General features: G+C 44.2%; 1 non-coding gene across 1 annotated transcript; it reads right to left on the bottom strand.

Moving 5' to 3' along the window:
* Nucleotides 1-5,728: 5,728 nt before the first annotated feature.
* Nucleotides 5,729-5,847, bottom strand: LOC145415289 (5S ribosomal RNA). The gene has a single exon (XR_013900066.1). It is a non-coding gene; the product is annotated as a 5S ribosomal RNA (ribosomal RNA).
* Between the last annotated feature and the right edge of the window lie 3,223 nt (nt 5,848-9,070).

The following is a 9,070-nucleotide window of genomic DNA, read 5'->3' as shown; positions in this document are numbered from 1 at the left end:
CGATGATCTTAGCAGCCGTTACGAGCTTTCAAACATCCCACCCCAGAATAACAAATATAGAATGAACATCGTTGGAGGCATTAATGGAGTTTTTTTTTTAATAATTGGCCTCTCGACCATTTGCCCCTGGTCATTAAGGCCACACATATATATATATATATATATATATATATATATATATATATATATATATATATATATACACACACATATCCATGCATATAAACATACACACTTTCAAGCACACGTACATATATATATATATATATATATATATATATATATATATATATATATATATATATATATATATATATATATATATATAATAATTTTTATTTTATTATTTTTTTTACTTTTATTTATCATTATTTTTTTTTTAGCCTTATTTTATAAACAAAATTGCCTAATCTAAAGACATTAAAACTAATAACCTAACAGACAAATCGGTAACCTATACTAAATCCTACAGAGACAAATAACTAAACCTACACTAATGGTAAAAATACCTCGACTAACAGAACACCATCGACTGCAGATATGTAATGCCTTTCTACATTACATACCTGCACTCATCACCTGGTGACTGTCAGTCGAGGCACAACCTAATATAGAGGACATCAACATATGAAAGAGAACCAGACGAGTCAGGAACATTTCCATATACGTCAGCTGTCGGCCCTAATTAGAACAACTTAAACAAGGTGGTATAATGTATTTACATAACATGTACAAAAAGTGAAGAACCACGCCCAACAAACCACCATCGACTGCAAGTGCCCAATACCTCTCTATATTGCACACTTACACTCATCAGCTGGTGACTGTCAGTCGAGGAACGGGTTTTAATGTAGGGGACATCAATATTAGAAATAGATCAGTGGGAAGGAGGAACTATTTCAAATATGTCAACTGTCAACCCTAATTAATAGTACAATATATACATAATTACAGTCGATAAAAAACAAAACCATATACTAAAAAAGTCACATCACTCTGATCAGTCCGGTCTCTCTCAAGAAAGCCATCAATTTATCAGTCATAACAATGTCCCCATCACCCAGGATGGTGGAAAGGGTGAAGGGGACGTCTACTGCGCCGCAGTAATTTATAAGTGAAGCACGTTCACGAATACATCGCCGACAGCGCAGGATGATATGACTGATAGATAACACCGCATCACAGATGTCACAGTGCGGTGGGAATCGTTTTTCCATATAAGGTTTCATGTGCGTAAGCATGGTGGCATTAAGCCGTAATCGCGCCAACACTTTTTCTTCCAGGCGACTGGGACGGTTGGCAGTGTCCCAGTCGCCCAGGTACGGCTTGCGCGTTCGAATATTTAGTCTGGTCCACTGACCTTGCCACAGAAGATTAATTGATATCTTTCCGAGAGAGAGACTCGACCGTAGATCACGAGGAACGTCCCAAGTCTCCTCGAGCTCTACAGCCGACTTTGCAAGTAAGTCAGCCTGCTCATTGCCGTAGATACGACAATGACCAGGCACCCAGATCAGCGTGAATGACTTGTTGCATGAATGCAACTTATTAATGATGCGCCCCTGGATCTCGTGAGAGTCCGTAGTGCAAGATGCAATTGCCTGAAGGGCTGATTTTGAATCTGAAAATATGACAAATAAGTCATGCCGAGAATTGAGAGCATAGTCTATGGCTTTGTCAATAGCAAAAAGTTCTGAGGTAAACACAGATGTATGAGTCGGCAACCGATACCTGAGGGCACATTCAGTCGACCACACACTTGCACCCACACATTCACTCACTTGCACCCACACATTCACTCGACTTGGAGCCGTCGGTGTACAATTGATGGGACCCCAAGTGACGCACGATGATGTTACGAAACAAGTGGTGGACCTCCGCCTCCGGTGCCTTGGCCTTTGGTGCTGGGAGCCATGATACATCAACAGTGAAGCCGGGTGGCTCCCAAGGCGCTATATTTTTAAACACCAACTTGTCACAGTCACTGAGGTCCACACCAAGCTCCTGAGTTAGTAAGTGGAGGCGAACGGGAAGTGGCCGACGCACCCCCCACAGAGGATGGTGGTATTGACGCAAGGGGGTACAGGCCACATTGCCGATATTACTTTTCCTCGATGTTCTGAGTCCATAGGACCAAGCCAGGTAGCCAAGGCGAATACGGAGGGGAGGCACATTCGCCTCCACTTCCATACGAGCTACACGGGTACACCGGACGGCTCCAAGACACATTCGCAAACATTTATTCTGCAACACATCCAATCCTTGCAGCGTGGCATCGGATGCCGAGCCATACACCTGTGTGCCATAGTCTAGCTTCGATCGAATAAGGGACTTATACACCATTAATAAAGATTTTCTGTTGGCACCCCATTTAGTACCCGCTAAGTACTTGAGGACATTTACTGGTTTATCACAACAAGCTAGCAAATTATTAACATGAATTTTGAAGTTCAAACGACGATCAGAATGTATTCCCCAAAACTTTACAGAATTTTGAAAAGGTACCGCCTGATTATCCAAAGTTAAGCACAAACTAGGTACGTTACGAGTCGTAAAAACTACAGCAGCACACTTAGGGACGGAAAACTTAAATTCCCACTGCCAGGCCCATTGGTGGACGGAGTCAAGGGCTGCTTGAATCCGCCCAGCCGAAAATTGTGCATCATGGGAAGAGTGCCATTTTGCACAATCGTCAGCGCAGAGCGAGTATTTAAGATTCCTGGGGATGGGAGCTGATGACAGAATATCATTGATCATAATACTAAATAAAGTGGGACTAAGCACACTTCCCTGCGGCACCCCGTTTTCCTGGATAAATATATCCGATGTTACGTTACGGGGCAATTTGACAGAGAAAGTCCTGTCCCTTAAGAAATTTGAAATAAAAATAGGCAAATTACCTCTTAAACCATAAGCATAGAGCTTCATTAGTATACCGTGTCGCCATGTCATGTCATAGGCTTTATGGATGTCCAAGAATACCCCTATCATGAATTCTTTATTGGCAAATGCCTCTGCAATACAATGCTCCAAATTCATTAAATGATGTAGTGAACTTCTGTATTTACGGAAGCCACATTGTTGATCATTTAACAAATTCTTCGACTCTAAAACAAAAAGAAGCCTATTGTTAACCATGCGTTCCATGACCTTACATAGACAAGAAGTCAACACAATAGGACGAAATGAAGTGGAATTCATAAGACGACCAGCCACTTTGGGCATCAGTATTTTTTTTTTATGCGAAGAAGAAGGAACCAAAGGCCGCGAGCCTGCAATTGTTGGTCCTTCCAAGAGAAAAGCAAAATACAAGAGAGAGCCAAATTCAAGCTCCGATCATTTCAAGATGCCTGAACACACTGCGTTTGAAAGACTGGAGATCATAGGAAGCAGGAAATACAGACAGAGGGAGATAGTTCTAGAGTTGACCTGTTGCATAAATGAAGGACTGTGAGTAACGGTTAACTCCTGCATTAGAGAGTTGGACAGAAAAGGGATGAGAGTTTGCTGCTAGACGGGTGCTACGCACCCGTCGTAGAGGTGGAGGAATACATGCAGACAGTTCAGTGGAGCAGTGACCATTGAAGTAGCGATAGGAAAGAGATAAAGATGCAACAGTGCGACGATGAGACAGAGGTTGAAAGGAGTCAGTAAGAGAAGGAGAGTTAATGAGAAGAAAAGCCTTTGACTCCACCCTTTTGAGAAGAGCTGTATGTGGGGAGCCTCCCCACACATGAGAGTTGTACTCCACACAGGGGCGGATAAAACCCCTGAATAGAGTCAACAATTGTACAGGGGTAATGAAGGAACCTAGTCGGCAAAGTACACCTAATCTCTTGGAAGCAGATTTTTACAAGAGATGTAATATGATCTTTCCAAGATAAGTCCCAAGTAAATGAAACCCGAAGCATGTTCAACGATGATCCAGGATTAAGCTGAATATTATTAAACATTAGTGGGTATACCTGTGGAAGATTTTGTCGGGTTGATAGGTGTAAAAACTGAGTTTTTGATGCATTGAAAACAAGATTGTTTTTACCCCAGTCAGAGATACGAGCCAAGTCAGACATTAGGTGTGCCATAGCCTCATCCCTTGTTTGTTGAAGTAACTGCTGAGATGGACGTTGTAGGAACCGAATGGAAAGGTGAAGGGTGGAGTCATCAGCATAAGAGTGGATAGGATTAGATGTACAACTTAGAAGGTCATTGATGAATAAAAGGAAGAGAATAGGACAGAACCCTGAGGAACACCACTGTTGATAGATCTAGGAGAACGATGGCCGTCTACAACAGCGGCAATAGAACGACCAGAAAGGAAGCTAGAGATGAAGGCACAGATAGAAGGATAGAAACCGTAAGAGGGCAGTTTGGAAATTAAAGATTTATGCCAGACTCGATCGTAAGCCTTAGGGATGTCAAATGCATTGGCAAAGTGCCATGAGTTTGGGAACGTTCGAGACGCCCAAATCTAATTGTACAATGCTACCATCTTAATCAAGCTGTCCTGATTAAGATGCTGGATCATACTGTACGTGATGGTGTCAGGTCCAGGGCTGGTGTCTTTACAGGATTTAAGGGCAAGGAGCAGTTCATCTAGCATAAAGTCTTGGTTGTACGGGGAGTCTACGTCTTCTGTGGCAAAGCCTATTATCTGCAGCTCAGCCGTGCGTTTATGATGTTGAAAACGCGGATCTTAATTGGCTGAGCTACTTACATGAGAAAAGCTCCTGGCTAGGATGCTAGCAACGTCCACGGGCTCGTCATTGATGGTGTTATTACCTGCAGGGTGGTGACAGGGAAGTATGGGCCTTTATTATTTAATATTCTTATGGTGGACCAGACTTTACTTAATGGTGTTGTATGAGTCACCGTGGACACAAAGGACCGCTAGGAGTCACGTTTGGCCCTTCATATTATTCTATTATTCTCCTTGCCTCAGCTCGTGCCTGTTTGTATGCAATAAAATTTTCCTCAGTGGGCTGACTATCAAAAATCCTGTATCTCCTATTGCGTTTCCTTAATGCATGTCGGCAATTCGGCGTCCACCAATGTGCCCTATGCTTTGCATGAACTGTAGAAGTCTTGGGAACAGCAGCCTCAGCTGCGTGTAATATGGATTTGGTTAAATTTTCGACCTTAACATCTATGGTCCCCCCAGATATATCTAAATTGGTAATCCTTGAGAAAGATCCCCAATCTGCTTTCTTATAGTTAAATTTTGGAGGTGGAGGGTCCGAAACGATGTTGCGTGTATAAGAAAGACAGATGGGTAAATGATCACTTCCCAAGGAGTCGTCATAAGGGTCCCATGAGAAATCTTGATGTATACAAGGGGAGGCCAAAGATAAGTCAATGGCCGAAAAGTTACCAGTACGATCATCTACACGAGTCGCTCTACCATTGTTCAGAAGACAGAGGTTGGACTGTAGTATTAGGTCGGCTACTTGCTCCCCACGGCCATCAATCCTCAAGGTACCCCATTGATAGTGATGGGGGTTAAAATCGCCCAACACTAACTTATTTCCAGGAAGATGTTCAAATAATGAATTTAAAGCATCACTATCAATGAGACCATGTGGAGGACAGTATAAAGAGCAAATAGACAGATTCATTCATTGCCAGACGCCATGTATCCCAAACGGGGTGGCCAAGGGCTTAGAGTTAATTGTTTTACGGGGAGGGGCACTAATCCTCCACCAACCCCGCTTGACACGCAGGGAGAACGTTATGCCAACAGCATCTGGTGTTTCCAGGCGGTCACCCATCCAAGTACTAACCAGACCCAACGTTGCTTAACTTTGCTGATCGGACGAGAAGCGGTGTACTCAACATGGTATGGCCGTTGGCAAATAGACAGATACACGTTATTAAATTTTACTCTGCACGCGACAGCTTCCAGAGTAGAATTTAGAATCACTTCCGTTTGTGGGTGTGATTTGTGTGTGTATATGGCGACTCCGTGACCTTCATATCTTCTATACGAGTGGTAGTGTTGGAACTGTGGAGGATCAGGATGATCCTCCAGGTGCGTCTCCTGTAAACAAACAACGTCTGGCCTGTGTATGGAAAGCAAGATTGCTAGATTTTGTAAAATATTCCCATCACCTCTACAATTCCACTGTAATATATTGAATGTGGCGGCTTGAGATTTACGAGGGTGGCTAGTGCTCTTAGTTGTTTTATGACGCCTGCCAACAGGGGGAGCGACTTCCGGGGGACCTATCCCGGTGCTTGGTGATGGAAACCTCCATGTTTTTGTCAATAACTAGGTTGCCAGATTCCACCGAGGAAGAGCTACCTTTTCTCTCCCTCGCTGGGCCAGGAGCGGGAAGAACATGAGGTCGTGACTTGGTAAGGGTGGTCATATTACTCTTACTAGAGTTGTCAGGCTTCTGTTTAGGCTTGACTGACTGAGAGGCAGCAGCAGCCTGAGAGTAGGAAGGTGCAACAGGGGTGTCAGTTTGAGAGGTGGATTGGACAGGAGGCTCAGATGTAAAAGTAGAGTGTGTGGTCAGTCTGTGTTTCAACAGAACACATCACGGGACGGGACATTACCGCCGAAGCATAGGACCTATTCGGCGTGGGAGTTGCATGCAACTCCTTCGCCTTTTTCCTAGCATCGTAGTAGAAAATGCCCTCAGTCGCTTTCACTACGCAGACCTCTTTCTCTTCCTTCCACTTGGGACAGTCCCTAGAGGAAGTGGAGTGTGCGCCCTTGCAGTGAAAACAACGTACCGTCTCCAATGTGCAGTGTTCAGCATCATGTCCCTGTGTTGCACATTTGCCACACACTGACTGGGAAGCCCGACATGTCTTATCACCGTCCGCATACAATTGACACCTTAAGCAACGAAGTGGGTTGGGGATATAAGGCCTTACTTTAACAATTTCGTAGCCAACTTTGACATGGTCTGGAATTGAAACTTTGCCAAAAGTCAAGACAATAGTGGCAGTCTTCGTCCTCACGCCTTCGGAAAATCTGGTAATAAATCAGGCATTGATTACGTCCTGTTGAGTAAGTTCCCGTATGATCTTGTCCTCTTCCATAACCATGAGATCCCTGCGGGTGATGACACCTTTGCAGGAATTCATGGCGTGCGGGATCTTTGGCTCGACATCATATTCATGGAACTTCACAGTTTCATCAAGTCTTTTACCTGGGAGGAGTTAACAGTTTTTACTAGGAGGTCTCCATTACCAAGTTTTTCATCTGTTCCACCTCCCCAGCACAGTAATCAATCAATTTCTTGATAAGGAAAGGATTGAGACTGCTCAAAGAAGTGGAACCTAGAGCATGAAGGGTTACAAACTGTGCATTATTAACAGGAATGTCCAGCGGGGTGCGTGTCTGGGGCCTTTCTGTCTGGGGGCAGTCAGTCCGTATGACAGTCTGCGTGTCGTCAGGACTACCTTCCCCCCTGAAGGGGGGGTAGGCAGCAGGGACGTCCCCCCTAAAGGGAGCAGTGGGAAGAAGGAGAAAAGACGAGCAAGGGACAAACAACCTGGGAGCAGACACCTAAGGCTGAAATTCCCCTCTCAAACCACTCCAGGGAGGCCCGACTGTGTTAATTCACGCCCCAGAGCGATCAGTGGGGGGGACCCTCCGTGGGCAATAAGCAGAGGTAATCTCAGTAAAGAGGAACAGACACCTACTGTTCGTAGCTAATAGGGAGGGGAGGAAAGTGAGGAACTAGCTATCCTAACGTCACCAGAAGGGTGGGAAAAAAAAAAAAAAAACTAACTGCCGGTGTGGCAGCCCTGAAAACTAGAGGAGAGAGCAGATGAAAACACGTCTGACCTCCCCGCAACCATGCATCGAAGTCCATCCCCCTCCACCTCCACAAATGGAGGTGAGCCTGAGTGTTGGTTTGAGTCTGGAGCTGCAACAGTCCAGTCAGTGTACCTCAGGACCAGAAGCTCATATACGCCTGTTTAGATGTGTTTCCATGTCCCTCTTTCGTGTTTGGTTCACAAGGGCTATTTATATCTTTATTATAGGTCTTTCACCTTAACTTGGCTCAGATTTTCGTCCCTTTGTAGCTTACTCTCACTTAATTGAGAGGGAAAAAATGCTACGGCTCTACGTCCTTTCCACAGCACGTCCTCGTGACTAGCATCATATTCACGAGTTAATCTATTGTTATAATGTAGCAATGAAGATGAAGAGAGGGTAATTGTAGGCTAAGTTTGAGTAAAGATTTACTCTCTCTCTCTCTCTCTCTCTCTCTCTCTCTCTCTCTCTCCCCGGTAATGTGAGATATCATCATATTTAAGTCCAATAATACAGGATAAATGCCACGCGAGGCTGATTTGATGGTAACCATGAATGTTCGTTGCGTCTGTAGGCGCAACAATACTACTTGATTTGCAACACTGCAGTTAGTTTAGCTCAGGGCAAGAAGGTCATACGCGCCCATGTTAAGTGTTTCAATGTCCTTGTTTCGTATTTGGCTCTCAAGGGTTATTTATACCTTTCATTACAATAGGTCTATCACCTTATCTTGGCCTAGATTTTCGTCCTTTTGTGGATTTACAGCTTGGTTCAACTTTTCGTCCTTTTGTAGCTGATTTTCACGTAACTCAGCGGGAGGAAACAACAGCGATGTGGCTCTGCGCCCTTCCCACAGCATGTCCTTGTGGCTGCCATCATACTCAAGTCTTAATCTACTGTTATAATTCAGCGGTGAAGAGGGTAATTTTAGGCCGGTTGAGTAAAATGAACATAACTTTTTAATGACTCCTCTCTCTCTCTCTCTCTCTCTCTCTCTCTCTCTCTCTCTCTCTCTCTCTCACACACAGACTTTTGCTATATAGTGGACTGACAGGCTGAAAAGAGTTATGGTAATTATGATGATATTATTATTATTAGTAGTAGTAGTACTGTGGTAGGTAGGGGCGCTCATCACCCACACACTTAGTGTTGCGGTACTCTATTTTAGGGCAGCCCTACACTGAGTGGCAAGCCAAATGATTTCCTGTAAACCATGCAGGAAATCATTTACATCGCTGGGCGGTAACCTTATAACCAACCAACACGTGTTCCCTATCTGACAACAAGTGGGTTGGTGGA

The sequence above is a fragment of the Coenobita brevimanus genome, chromosome 101, assembly GCF_032717465.1.
Source record: "Coenobita brevimanus isolate Jiangsu-jjx chromosome 101, ASM3271746v2, whole genome shotgun sequence".
NCBI classification, from domain to species: domain Eukaryota; kingdom Metazoa; phylum Arthropoda; class Malacostraca; order Decapoda; family Coenobitidae; genus Coenobita; species Coenobita brevimanus.
This window is presented reverse-complemented; position numbering and strand designations above follow the sequence as displayed.